This window comes from Pongo abelii, chromosome 8 (genome assembly GCF_028885655.2).
Source record: "Pongo abelii isolate AG06213 chromosome 8, NHGRI_mPonAbe1-v2.0_pri, whole genome shotgun sequence".
NCBI lineage: Eukaryota > Metazoa > Chordata > Mammalia > Primates > Hominidae > Pongo > Pongo abelii.
In genome coordinates this window covers 10551198-10565534 of record NC_071993.2, presented here as the reverse complement: position 1 = coordinate 10565534, position 14337 = coordinate 10551198, and the positions used below count along the sequence as shown (strand labels likewise).

At 39.4% G+C, this 14337-nt stretch overlaps 1 long non-coding RNA gene across 1 annotated transcript in view; it reads left to right on the top strand.

The window, feature by feature from the left end:
- LOC103891584 (uncharacterized) overlaps positions 1-6817 on the top strand; it is a 42499-nt gene extending 35682 nt beyond the window's left edge. Inside the window, exons 3-4 of the long non-coding RNA XR_655835.2 lie at positions 3578-3754; positions 6759-6817. This is a non-coding gene — a long non-coding RNA (uncharacterized LOC103891584). The remainder of the gene's footprint in view (positions 1-3577; positions 3755-6758) is intronic.
- The last annotated feature ends 7520 nt before the right edge of the window (positions 6818-14337 follow it).

The following is a 14337-nucleotide window of genomic DNA, read 5'->3' as shown; positions in this document are numbered from 1 at the left end:
ATTGTATAATTGTCATTGGGTTGATGTTCAGTTCCATTTGAAAACTAACTGTAGAGCCACCGATTTTGTAAGGAAGTTGGCAATTTTCTTTGTTAATCAAACTGTCCATATCCCAAACTATTACCTTCCTCCTGAAACTGGTACCTATTTCAGCAACGTCCTCCCAGTTTCCAAGACTTTAAATCTGTGAGTTGTCTTTGACACCTGCCTCTCTTTAGTGTTCCTACCTATTCTATTCTGAATCCTGTGACTTTCACCTTTATTAAGGTTTTTGAATACATTACAGGTTGATTAATCCCAGTTCAAAACTGTCATGTGAAATTCTCCAAAATCTGAACCCTTTCTGAGTACTGACATGACACTCAAAATGTTCATTGGAACATTTTGTATTGTGGATATCAGATTCTGGGTTTGGGATGTTCAATGGGTGAGAAAGTATAATGCAAATATTCCAAGAATCCTAAAACTTCTGGTCTTAAGCATTTTGGATAAGAAATTCTCAACCTATACCTCGATTTCATTTCCTCTACCACCATTTCAGATTTAGACCATCATTGATTCTGCTTTGAGTCATTGTAATGAATTCCAATTGGCTTTTAGTCTAGACTCTTCCCTCTCCAATCTAATGAACAGTTAGCTCTTCCAGGCAGATCTTTTATATATGCTCCTTGTACAAAATGATTTAATGACTCCCTACTGCCTAGTAAATAAACTCCATTCTTCACATATTTTAAAGAAAGGCTCTCTAAAACTTAGCCTTAGCTTTATCTAGTAATGAGCTCAGTGGTTATAATCAAGACCCCTCACTTCCCAGAGTCCCTTTTTCTCACTTTCAAAATGCAGAGGTTAAAATTATTTCCTTTTTTTATTATTTGATGATTTTGTACTTTAATTGTTTTTAGGGTAAAATGTGTATTACATATTAAACAACTTGCATTTTTTGTTACTCCCAAAATATGATCTACAGCAGAGGGTTTCTCAACATTTGGGGATTTAGAATATTTTTGAACATTTGGTGAAAGCTGGGGACTTTCCCCACAGAAAAATTCCATACAGAATTTCATGGGGGTAGTTGTGTGGACTGTGAGGACCTGTGGAATTACTCGACACTTTCCTGAATTAGGCCTCTTTTCACCCCATTCTATGTATCTACATTTTCCCAATATACCCCAGGTAACTGTTGAAACCTAATTCAAATCCAATATCCTGAATCCTATTTAGTTTCACTTTTTAGATATGAATGACTCATCCTCTAAACCCTATAGCATTATTTTGTGTGCCTTTCTCAATACCTATGGCATTCTGACTAATATGTCATTCTTCATGTGATTCCCTCTAATTCCATCTGTGTTGCAAGAGGCTTGCAAGCAGGGCCAGTGTCTCTCCTCTTTGCTTACCCTATACTCTTTACACCACCCCATCACCCTGATGTCACCCTTGAACATTAAAGATATTCCATGAGCTTCTATTAAATCAATAAATGAAGGGCCAGAGGAACACTTTTAAAAACTAACTTTACATTTACTTATGTATTTAAATTTAATTACATATTCATTTGTATTTAGAAAAATGACACAATGCCACTGTTATTACCTCCAACTTGTTAAAATATCCTAATAATAAAGAACTGGAAATAAAAAGTGAAGATGAGCTATCTGGAAGTGGTTCAGCTATAGAATGTCATGGAACATTTCTGAGAAAGGCTAGATTTTTGTCCAGATTCTATGGCAAAATAGTGTTACTGCTTATGATAATTAGGTCAACTTTCACAACGATGCTGTGTGTTACATGTTGTACATTACATTCACAATTCAAAAAGTTTAACTTTGGAAAACTTTCTTTGTAACCTTGGGGAAAATAAAACTTGTATCCTTGTGTCCTCTGTTCTTCAAAGTGGTACCTTAAAGATCGGAAAGAGTTCATAGAGTATTTTGCAGAAGCATCATTTGCTTTCCAAAGTGGTGTTCTTTGTTTGTATTGAGGACTAAGTAAATAACCCTTTTTGCCATAGAATCTGGACAAAAATCTAGCCTTTCTCAGAAACGTTCCATGAAATTCTACAGTTGATCCACTTCCAGGCAGCCCATCTTCACTTTTTATTTCCAGTTCTTTATTAGCAGGATATTTTAACAAGTTGGTGGTAATAACAGTGGCATTGTGTCATTTCTCTAAATACAAATGAATATATAATTAAACACATAAGTAAATGTAAAGTTTGTTTTTTAACCCTTTCATGCTATGCATTTCTTCCAAGGAAAATAGCTGCAACCCATTCCCTACTATTATGTTACACTCTTATCCCCATTAGTCAATGATTTATGTTTTTCAATTAAATGACAATAATTACTCTGATTTCCTGCTGGTCTTGAGATCAACATTTTCCTGGGCAATTGAATACATTCCAGCTTACAGAGACTCTATCCTGAGCTCTTCTATATTAGCTTGTTCATGTCTGTGACTATATACATTGAATGTCCCCACTAAGGAGGAATCTTAGCCAAAATCCCCAATCCTACATGGCTTTTATCAGAAAATTGCACTTGTTCCATGATTTATGTAGTGATCTCAGATCTATTCACTCCTTCAATAGATTCTTTAGACATATCTATTAGAACTTTCTGAAAAATCTATTTTGTACTAAATTAATATGGTAGAATAACCTAAACTTTTTTTTCCTCTTTAATTGGGAATGGGGTGGGAATGGAAGTGATATGTTTTGGATCTGTGTTCCCCACCCAAACCTGTGAAATCATAATCCCCAGTGTTGGAGGTGGGGCCTGGTAGAGGTGATGAGTTCATGCTAGTGGTCTTTCATGAATGGTTTAGCACCATCCCCTTGGTGCTGCTTTTCATGATAGCAAGTTCTCACAAGATCTGGTTGTTTAAAAATGTGTAGCACTGGCCGGGCACAGTAGCTGGGAGGCCAAGGTGGGCAGATCACCCAAGGTCAGGAGTTCAAAACCAGCCTGGCTAACATGGTGAAAGCCCATCTCTACTAAAAATACAAAAATGGGCTGGGCATGGTGGCATCTACCTGTAGTCCCAGCTACTCAGGAGGCTGTGGCAGGAGAATTGCTTGAACCCGGGAGGTGGAGGTTGCAGTGAGCCAGGATTGCCCCACTGCCCTCCAGCCTGGGCAACAGAGCGAGACTCCGTTTCAAAAAAAAAAAAAAAATATATGTAGCACCTCCTGTCTTGCTCTCTTGCTCCTTTTCCTGCCATGTAAGAAGCTCACTCCCTTTTGCCTTCTGCCATTACTGGAAGCTCCCCAAGGCCTCCCCAGCAGATACCACTATGCTTTCTTTACAGCCTACAGAACAGTGAGCCAATTAAGCCTTTTAAAAAAAAAAATTACCTATTCTCCGTATTTCTTTACAGCAATGTGAGAATGGACTGATACAGGAGGTAAGCCATATGTGGCATAAAAGTAACCTCATCCGAGCTCATGCTTGCAATCCTCATTGAAGGATGAGGAAGAAGACATGGATAGTTATATGGTGGTTCTTTCAATGTAAGACGGGCCCAGAAAAGAATCAGTATTCCTTAAAACAATACTGTTGTGGCTTTTGTTTTCCAGAAGCTGGAGTCATCCTAACAAGAGTGATAGTCTTTCCCCAAGTGAGACCAGGCTGTGCTATCTGGGGAAAAGCATCACTGGCCTTGCCGAGATGCACCGACGACTCAGTTCAGCTAAGGACTTAACCAGTACAGGACTTGCTGCAGTGGAGCCTGAGCTGGATATGGAAAGCAAAAGGTGAGTCCTGAATTCTGAAACACAGGCCTGAGGGGCGGAGGGAGGCAGTCTTCGGGGAGAGGATGAACATTTATAAACACTCTTTTTTGGAACCAGAAAGGGAATACCTTTCACAGAATGCCTAACTCTACATGGTCCCCTTCTGATGTTGGGAATAAATAAGCTAAATACAAGTTTAGTTATCTAAGAAATATAACTCTCTATATACCCATTAAGATTATATAAATTATATATTTCTTACCCTGTATTATAGTTTAATAACACAGTCAAGTATATCTAATTTATTTGTTGAGACAGGGTCTCACTCTGGTGCCCAGGCTGGAGTGCAGTGGTGTAATCCTAGCTCACTGCAATCATGAACTCCTGGGCTCAAGTGATCCTCCTGCCTTAGTCTTCTGAGTCACTGGGACTCCAGTCACGCACTACCCTACCAAACTTTTTTTTTAAGTTTTTGTAGAGCTGGGGACTTGCTGTCTTGCCCAGGCTACTCTCGAACTCCTGGGCTACTTGACTGTTGCATAGAAAACTATGTCCTTCTATTGAATGTTTTGTGTTTGGTGAGCAAGACTGGAACAGCGGGATGTTTTCGGGTAAAGGAGGGTGGCATTTCCTTTCTTGGTCATCTTGCATGGTTCTCACAGAAAGGTAAATCCACTGCCCCTACTCCTAGAGAATAAAAAATTACTAGTGGAGACACTGCAGAGGCTGGCAGTGGTCAACAAGCCTTCATCCCCCCAATTGAGGACTGTGAGACCACGTTACCCAGCATAAAAGAGGGCTTCTCAAGTCTATGTTACACTGGCAGCTTTGAGGAATGATGTAAGGAGGCTTTTCAGACAGGAGGAACTATCCTTAGTAAAACTGTCTACAAAGAGCCCATTACTTCTTTTACGCAACTCACGACTTCCTACAATAGGTATCAGTGCTCCTAAGCAACCTTTCTTAAGCAGAATTTAGTTATGAGGTTCATGAAAGGAATGAATATTCAGAATTTCTAATGAGGCTCTGCATGAGAGAAGTGATTTCTGGAAGGAAAATCTGAATTCAGTCAAGATGACAGTGGGGTTTTTGCCAGTGTAGGTGTTATGGCTGCTGGCAGTTCTGGAAGGCCAGAACTGGGATGCTGGGGGACAATGTGTGTGGGCCACCAAGCCTTCATTCTGCTTTCCTGATGTGTAATGACCCCTAATTCAAACCTGTAAGGATTAGGGGCTGGAGTGTGCTGAATCAGACATGAGCTTTGTTTCTATGGTTTTCTCATGATCAGAAGCAATCTCTCCTCCTTGTGAAATGTTCACATCCTCCCACTTCCTCTCCCTGCTGAAGTCAAGCACAGATCTGCAATGGAGCCATAAAAACAGTTGGGGAACTTCATCCAGGCAGCCCAAAGTTTGTTCAAAATGATTGACAGGGTCTGGCAATTATGACTCAAGTCAACTGTGGAGTGACTGAGAATGACAGACATCTTTCCCCATCCTCTTTCAGGAATTAGTGGGCTTCCTGTGACATGTGTAAAGCTTAGAAGTTGTGAGATGTGGGAAGGGCATTGGAGCAGTTCAAGATGTTCAGAACCTCTAGTTTCCTAAAATAACTGGGAGCAGCCTGCTGGCCTGGCTGACATCTATGATGTTTTCACATGGCTGAATGGTTACCTGGGTTTAGAGAGAGAGAGAGTCCCTGAAGGAATCATCGTTATGGTTTGATAGGTATCAAAATTTGCACGAAGTGGTACAGCAACTCCTAGAAGAAAACAATGGGGCCAAGCTCCATGACATTGGTCTGGGCAATTATTTTTTTAAAAAGTGACCCCAAAAGCATAGGCAATAAAAGCAAAAATAGACAAATGCAGTTACATCAAACTAAAAGTTTCTACACAGCAAAAGAAACAGTCAACAGAGTGAAGAGACAACCTGCAGAATGGGAGAAAATATTTGGAAACCATACATTTGATAATGGGTTAACATCTAAAATAAAGAACTCAACAGTAAGAAAACAGCTCAATTAAAATGGGCAAAGGATCTGAATAGGTATTTCTCAAAAGAATATGTACAAATGGCCAACAGGCATATGAAAAAATGTTTACCACCACTAATCACTGGGGAAACGCAAATTAAAGTCACAATAAGATATTACCTCACCCCAGTTAGAAAGACTATTATCAAGAAGACAATATATATTGAGTGTTGGCAAGAATGCAGAGAACAGAACACTTCAACACTTCCACGCTGTCGGTGTAAATGTCCATTAATACAGCCATTATGAAAAACCGTATGGGGGTTTCCCGAGATATTAAGAATGAAACTATCTGCAATCCCACTATCCAAAGGAACCGAAATCCATATGTCAAAGGGGTGTCTGCACTCACATGTAATGGTAGCACTATTTACAATAGCCAAGATAGGGAATCAACCTGTGTCCACTGACAGATGGAGAAAGTGTGCTATATACACACGATGGTATACTACTTACACTACTTCCTTAAAAAAAAAAAAAAAAAAGAGGAGGCTGAGGCCAGCAGATCACGAGGTCAGGAGATCGAGACCATGCTGGCTAACATGGTGAAACCCTGTCTCTACTAAAAATACAAAAAATTAGCCAGTTGTGGTGGCGGGTGCCTGTAGTCCCAGCTACTCGGGAGGCTGAGGCAGGAGAATGGCGTGAACCCGGGAGGCGGAGCTTGCAGTGAGCCGAGATCACTTCATTGCACTACAGCCTGGGTGACAGAGCAAGACTCCATCCCCCTGCCCCCCAAAAAAAAGAAATAGAAGGATTTTTTTTTGTTTTTTGAGACAGGGTCTTACTCTGTCACCCAGACTAGAGTGCAGTGGTGTGATCAGGGTCTTACTCTGTCACCCAGATTAGAGTGCAGTGGTGTGATCAAAGCTCACTGCAACCTTGACCTCCCAGGCACAAATGATCCTCCTGCCTCAGCCTCCTGAGTAGCTGGGACTACAGGCACGCACCACCATGCTCAGCTAATGGTTTTGTTTTTTAGTTTTTACAGAAACAAGATCTCCCTATGTCGCCAAGGTGGGTCTGGAACTCCTGAGCTCAAGTGATCCTCCTGCCTCAGCCTCCCAAAGTGTTGGGATTATTGATGGCAGCCACTGCACATGGTCAATTCTGTCATTCTTGACAACATGGATGAAGCTGGGAGATACTTGGATGAAGCTGGGAGATACTGTGCTGAGTAGAATAAACGAAGCACCAAAAGACAAATGCCTCATGAGCTCACCTATGTGTAGAATCTGTAACAGTTGAACTCATCAGAGAGTAGAATAATGGTTCCCAGGAACTAGCAGTAGGCTGGAGGGAGAGGTGAGGAGGTGTTGGTCAAATAATATAAAATTTCAGTTAGGAGAAATAAGATTTAAGAGATCTATTGCACAACATGGTGACTATAGTTAACAACACTGTATTATATTCTTGAAAATTGCTAAGATTTTAATATACTCACCACAAAAAATAAGCATGTGAGGTAATGCATATGTTAATGGCTCAATTTAGCCATTTCCAATGATTAAATATTTGAAAGCAGTTATATACCATAAATGTGTACCTTTTTTAATTAAAAAAAATTATTTTTTAGCAGGATGCTCTGAAATTGGAACTCAGTATTACTTAAACCTTGAAGTCTGGGAACAGGGACACAGTGCTTTTCCAAAACTGCCAGAAAGGTGTCTCTTAATGCTCTATGGATAGAAGTGGCCACCTGTCTTACAGGCTGACGCTGGAGCCCAGCAAAAGTTATTTTGGTAGACCCTTATGGTTTAGCAATGCAAGAAGAGAACCTACTTACTTTCTTTATATTAACTCTGGATACTGATAAACTAAATAAAAATACCCTGGCCAGGGATATTAATTATTTTGTTTATTCACATAAAAGCCTGTTCTGTGCTTGATTTTGCACATGCTTTAAGGGACACATTACACACCAGAAGAGAGGCCTGCTGTTCCCACCCTGAAACTTTCGAATCAACCACTTCCTCCATTTACTGTAGCTCTGTGAAGACTGAAAGGAACATAAAAGCCCATGCAACACAACGCTGATTCTATCGAATATTCTGCCTTATCCAACCCTCCCTAGTCCAGAGTAATTGTTCTCTCTTTTGAGTCACTAAGCTCCCATTTGGCACTTTGAATTTGAATCTTTTTATTTCATGCACTGCCTCAGCAACTGGATTGTCATTCACTTCGACCTCACTCAGCTTAAAATATTTATTTTGTACCTACCACAGGTCAGGGACTGCCAGGCACTGGTGATAAATAGAAGACAACTTGGTCCCTGGCTTCTAGTAAATAATTTCATATACAGATGAAGAGACTGACACACAATCCAAGCACAGCAGACTATGTGTAACAAGAAAGAATGACCAAGGTAACAGGTAGCAAGGCAAGAAGATACAGGGTTCAGGGCATCCCTTAGCAGGGTGTCACCTGTGCTAGGCTCAGGGCTGAGTTGAAGTTCCTTAGGCAGGGGTAGTGGAAAGGAAAGGAAGGGAAATTATATTTCAAGTGGAAGGAAAGCAAGTAAAAAGAAAGGACTGGAATATGTACTATTTGATCCAATGTAGGGAAATGAAAATAGTTTAGCACCAATAAAGCATAAGATATAAAATAGTGAAGATCAGCAGGAAGTAATGCTTAGACTCAGAAGATAGACTTTAGCTTATTTTATTAGAGGGTCTGGATTTTATCCTAGGGCCGATGGGAAGTTATGCTATGGTTTGGATAAGTTAGCAACAGACATTATTATGAGTTAAAACGTGGAAAATGAATTAGAGGATGACAAAGACATGACTAAGATGGAGGCAGCTGGGAGTTAAAGACATATTTAGCTAACACAGCCTGAAGAACCTGGTGAGTATTTACAGACCTGAGGGTGGGGACAGGGAAGTGTCTAGAGCTATTCTCAAGTCCTACCTTGATGTATGTTGGTGCCACTAACAAGGAAAGGAATGAAATAAGAGGTCAAGAACCTCTTTGTAGGCGAAAATAAGTTCATTTTGGACCTTTTCAGTTAAAAGTTTACATCTTAGCACTCCAGGGACAATCTGAGACTACCTCCCAGGAGGCAATCAGAGGTGCAAATCTGGGCTGCTGGGAGGAAGACTCAGTGTGTGTCTCTTCCTGCTTCTCCTCTGAGCCAGCCACTGGGCCCTGGCTCTGCAGCTATCCACTCCGGGCTTTTGATGACGTAGGAATTATGGTGATAATGATGAATCTTTAATCAGATGGATACTTTATCCACTTACAGCATTGTTTAGGTAAGGCCAAATTTTTTTTCCGAGGCCTTGGGCCTGAAGTAATTTGGATGTCTCCATGAATTCATTCACCCTCTTTGTTCTGCCATTTCCTTTGATGTTTCCTTTGTTTGCAGCAAGAGGCTCTAACTAGTCTCTCCTGGGACCCAGAGGGTCCACGAAGTGATGTGGTGCAGACACAGGGTACCATATTTCTAGCTGTTGCCATGATGAAACAGGTGTCTCTAGAGCATGGGAGAAAGGATTCTCCCAAGATTGAGGGGGAAAAATATTGCTTAAAGCATCACCCACAATCACCCTTTTGCCTTAGGGACTCCATCAGGTGCTACAGTTTTTAGGCATTTTCTGTATTCTAGCATACCAGTGATCTATCCAGTTCAAAATCTAAAGCCTCCAAAAATGTATTTATTGATAGATGCCTAAAATTAAAGTGTTAATCTATGTGGATAACCAGAAGAAATTTGACTCTGATTGCTCTGAATGCCCAATTATTTTTTCAGAGATTGATTTTAGAAGTAAACGATCAACTGACTTTTCCAAGTTAGACATATTTTTGTCATGTAGCAATGTGGTACCTAGAATCGTTTTTCAATTGGCTGTCAAAATTAAAAAGAAAGACTGCCTCCTTGAAGGTAGCCAGAACATTTCTGTTGTCTCTGAGCATACTGGTGGGGTACTTTGGAGTTAGTGTTGCACCAAGCTTTATGGCGGGGGACAAGTGATAAAAACTGGGGTAGCCAGAGATCCAGCTACTGCTGCGATAAGGATGAGCTCTAGCCTGGCATCAGCCCAAACCAGCTGGGTGGCAAGAGGTAGGGAAAGCTGACTTTGGTAGACAGGTAGAGTGAAAGGCGAAAACCAAACAAAGAAAACCAGAAACAAAGGTGAGATGGGAAGAACTGAATGTGGAAGTAAAGGGGCTTTTCTTTACCTGATTACACATTGTCTTTAAGTGCTTTTGTCAGTTTTGCTTTACGTATTTTCTTCTTCTGGAGTTTTATTTTTATCCTAGTTATTCTCTACTTTCTTCTGGTTATTTTTAATTCTCTAGAGAATGATGATTAAAACTGATTTTATAGAGCAAGTATTTGTTGTATTAGTCAATTTTCCTACTGCTATGAAGAAATACCTGGGACTGCGTAATTTATAAAGAAAAAGAGGTTCAATGGACTCACAGTTCCACATGGCTGGAGAGGCCTTGCAATCACAGTAGGAGGTGAAGGAGGAGCAAAACCACATCTTACATGGCAGCAGGCAAGACAGCCTGTGCAGGGGAACTGCCTTTTATAAAACCTTCTGATCTCATGAGACTTATTCACTGTCATGAGAACAGCATTGGAAAGACCCGCCCCCATGATTCAATTACCTCCTACCAGGTCCCTCCCATGATATGTGGGGACTATGGGAGCTACAATTTAAGATAAGATTGGGTGGGGACACCGCCAAACTGTATCAGATTTTCTTTAAATTAATCATTTATTAAACTCAGCTCAAATTTGAAGTCACTGCAAGAGGTAGATACTAAAAGGATTTAAATAGGTAGTGTGCATTGTTTGTACCCTGGGCAGAATTTGTAATCTAGTGTGGAAGATAGAATATACACAAATGAATACATAACAGAGCAGAAAGGGCTAAAGTCTGGACAGTACAGTTGGAGCTCAGAAGCAAAATGGATTACTCCTAGAGGAGAAACCAGAACAAACTTCAAAGGAGTGGCAATACTTTTAGCTTAGCAGAAATAACGGTCAGTATTGCAGTGGGTGGTAGCACGCAGGCAAACGCACGAGCAAAGCCACAGCAGTGGAACACAAATAGCAGATCCAAAGAGATCCTAACAAAAGTTGTCTGAGTGGAATCACTCAGTCTTAAAATCTTACAATCTTTCAGTTTATTTTTTTCCACAAGATTTTAATGTTATCATTCTTATTATTTTCCCAGAAAACACCAACACCCTCCATTAAAAACCTATACATCTAGTTATTATGTGTATCCCGAACACTAGTCTCAAACTTTTTTATAGCTTGATAACTAAAATATGGCCTTGTGATATTTGATTAACTTTGGATAATTGTAGCTGTATGTTTATTCTATCATAACAGTTGACACTTTATCAGGCATAGCCTCTCCCTTGTTTGTAGAGGAAAACTACTACAACAAGGATATATTTGCATTGGGAGCTTGCCAGATTGAAAGTGAAAGATATCTTATCCAAATTGTAGATTACAATTTTTGTGAGTGACATTGAGAGACAGAACAGAGATGAGACAAATATCAAAGTCTACCATCCCATCAGTTCACTGGCTATTTGGATTTTCCTTTCCTTGAGGTAGCTGTTTAATCTTTTGCCCATGTTTATGTAGGATTGTCTCATTTTCTCATTGTTTTGTAAGAGTTCTTTAAAATATTTGGATACGAGTCCTCTATAAAGTGTACATATTGCAAGTACGGTTGATGCTCATGATGTGCGGTAGTTATGGTCCATCAAGTTACCATGAACACTAGCAAATACAGAACCATTTTTCTGCATGGAAATACAGGGTTAGGTTACTATAAGCCTCTGGTCACCTTTTTTGTCAACTGATCAACGCATAACCTCGTTTTCTGTTTCAAGACACCTAACTTGATATGCATTGTTGTTTCATTAATATAGAAATCACTGCTACTGGCACAACTCATGCCTAAAGGAAGCTTATCCAAAATGTGTACTTTCTCTGTAAGTCACATCACAACCCTCTAGAGCTTAGGAAACATAGACAGTACTACACTTGGTCATTTACATCAGCAAAATATCCAATAAAAAGCCCCAGAATACAAAAGATGTAGCACTAAATATATCACACAAAGGGCACTTGCTTACAGAAGAAGAGTCAATGGAAGGCAGAGCATCATATGACGTCCTGTTCAACCTCACATGGAAATGTGTGTGTTGGGCGACTCAAATATTTTGCTGCTCTGCATAAGTCTGTGAATGACTGAAAGTGCTGTACTGATCTTGGGATTACAAATAAATTTTGGCAAGTAGGTGAATTCACAAGTTCAGAATATGCAATGAGGATGATCGACTGTGCCTCACTCTAGTTTGCCGTCTTACACACTCTGTTGTCTTTTGATGGACAGAAGCTCTTAATTTTAATACAGTTCAATTTCCTTAATGTTTTCCTCCCTGGCTAATGCTGTGTGTGACTTGACTGCGAAAATTTGCCTGTATCAGGATCATGAAGAGGTCCTCCCTGATTTTCTTCTGGAATTTAAATGTCTCACTTAGATGCATGTCCATCTAATTGGTATTTTTGTATAGTAGGATGTAGGGCTCATGATTTTTCCTTGATATTTGGCTAACCCATAACCATTTATTGCAAAGATTATCCTTTTCCTACTACATTGTGGTGCAAACTCTGCCATAGGTCAGTTGACTAGGTATGTATATATGTGTGTGTCTCTCTCTCTCTCTATATATGTATGTGTGTTTGTGTATATATATATATATATGTCATCTTACGAATTCTGTTTTGTTCCATTTGTCATGTATCTGAACTTGCACCAGTTGTAGACTGCCTTATTGACTGAAGTTTAAAAGTAACTACTGGTGTTAGTAAGGAACTTTCGGATTTATCTTTTGAGATTATCTTAGCTATTCTTAGCCCTGTGTACATCTACATAAATTTTAGAGTAAGCTTATCAATTTCTGCATAAAGAGAGGTTAGAATAATGTAGGACTGACTAGAATTGCATAGAATCTATAAATCAATTTGTAAAGAATTTGAGATATTGAGACTTCCAATATACAAACATTTACTGGAGATTATTTAGATCTTAACTGTTTTTAGTAATGTTTTGTAATTTTAGTGGAAAATTCTTGCAACTATTTTGTGCTTGTTTGATTTTTCTGGAGCTATTATATATAGTATCTTTAAAAAGTTTTGTGTTGTTGGTATATAAAACTATAGTTAGTTCTTATATATTGGCCTTATATCTAATAACCTTGCCAATTTTACTCATTAATCCCAATATTCCATTTGTAGTTTTTACATGTAAAACTTATAATTTACAAAATACGTATGTATGTGTGCATATATATTAGCACAGGCATAAATAGAAAAAAATGACACTCAGTAGAGAACTCAAGCATATACAGGGATTTCATGTGAGAGTGAAATTTGTATATTATCAGGGAAAAGTCATTTAATATATTTATATATATTTACATATATTTATATGTATAGTAGAGACAGGGTCTCCCTGTGTTGTCCAGGCTAGTCCTGGAATTCCTGGGCTCAAGAGATCCTCCTACCTCAGCCTCCCAGAGTGCTGGAATTACAGGTGTGTGAGTCACCATGTCTGACTGCAAAATGTATTATATTCCCCCCTTTTACCACTCTTCTATTTCTCTTATCTTCTTGCACTTGCTGGGACCTAGAGGATAAAAACGAATAAAACTAGGATAAACATCATCTTTTTCTCATTCACAAATAGGGAAATTTCTTCAATATTCCATTACTAATACTATGTTTGCTACAGAACTTTATAGATTCTCTCCATCAGATTAAAGACTTCAGGTTTTTTGCTGGTTTGCCAAGAGGTTTTGGCCTAACTAAATGTTAAATTTTAATCAATGCCTTTTCTTATACATTGAAATGATATTTTTGTGTTTGAATGTGGTAAATTACAAGGATTGATTTTCAAACATTAAATAACTGCTTGAAATAAGCCTACGGTGGTCAAGATGGGTTATCCCCATTACATATTGCCAGAATATATTTTCTGTCTTGTTAGGATTTTTATATCCATGCCCATGAAAGATATGACTTGAGATACTTTTTGTAATGCCATTTTCAGGCTTTGGTATCAAGATTGCTTTAGATTAGGTTTCCCGAGAAAAAGACTGAGACAGTTTTGCTTGCAGGCAAACAACTTCTCTAGGGGAGTGAAGAAAGTTTCATTGTGTTGTAGCGCAACAGAGGCCACGGATGATCTGAAGGAGTCCTTGAGCCTGGACGACCCCTCAGCCTTGTCTGTGAGGCCAGAGTGATGGGCATTTATATCCTGAACAGCCCAGCCTTTGTACAAGTTTGCCCTGGGTTGGTATGACCTTGGAGAGATTGTAGCTCTCTTAGGCCACTAGAAATGCCCATGGAGGGACCCAGCTGAAAACTGTTAGCTGCCAACACTCAAGTCAAGGAGGCAGTCAATGACTAGCCAGGAAGGCAGTATGCTATACCATCTAGGAGAGATCCACTGGCCTCATAAAATTAAATGGATCAAAAATGGTAGAAATAGAACTATATCTGTATACTGATGGGAATAATCTGACACAGATGA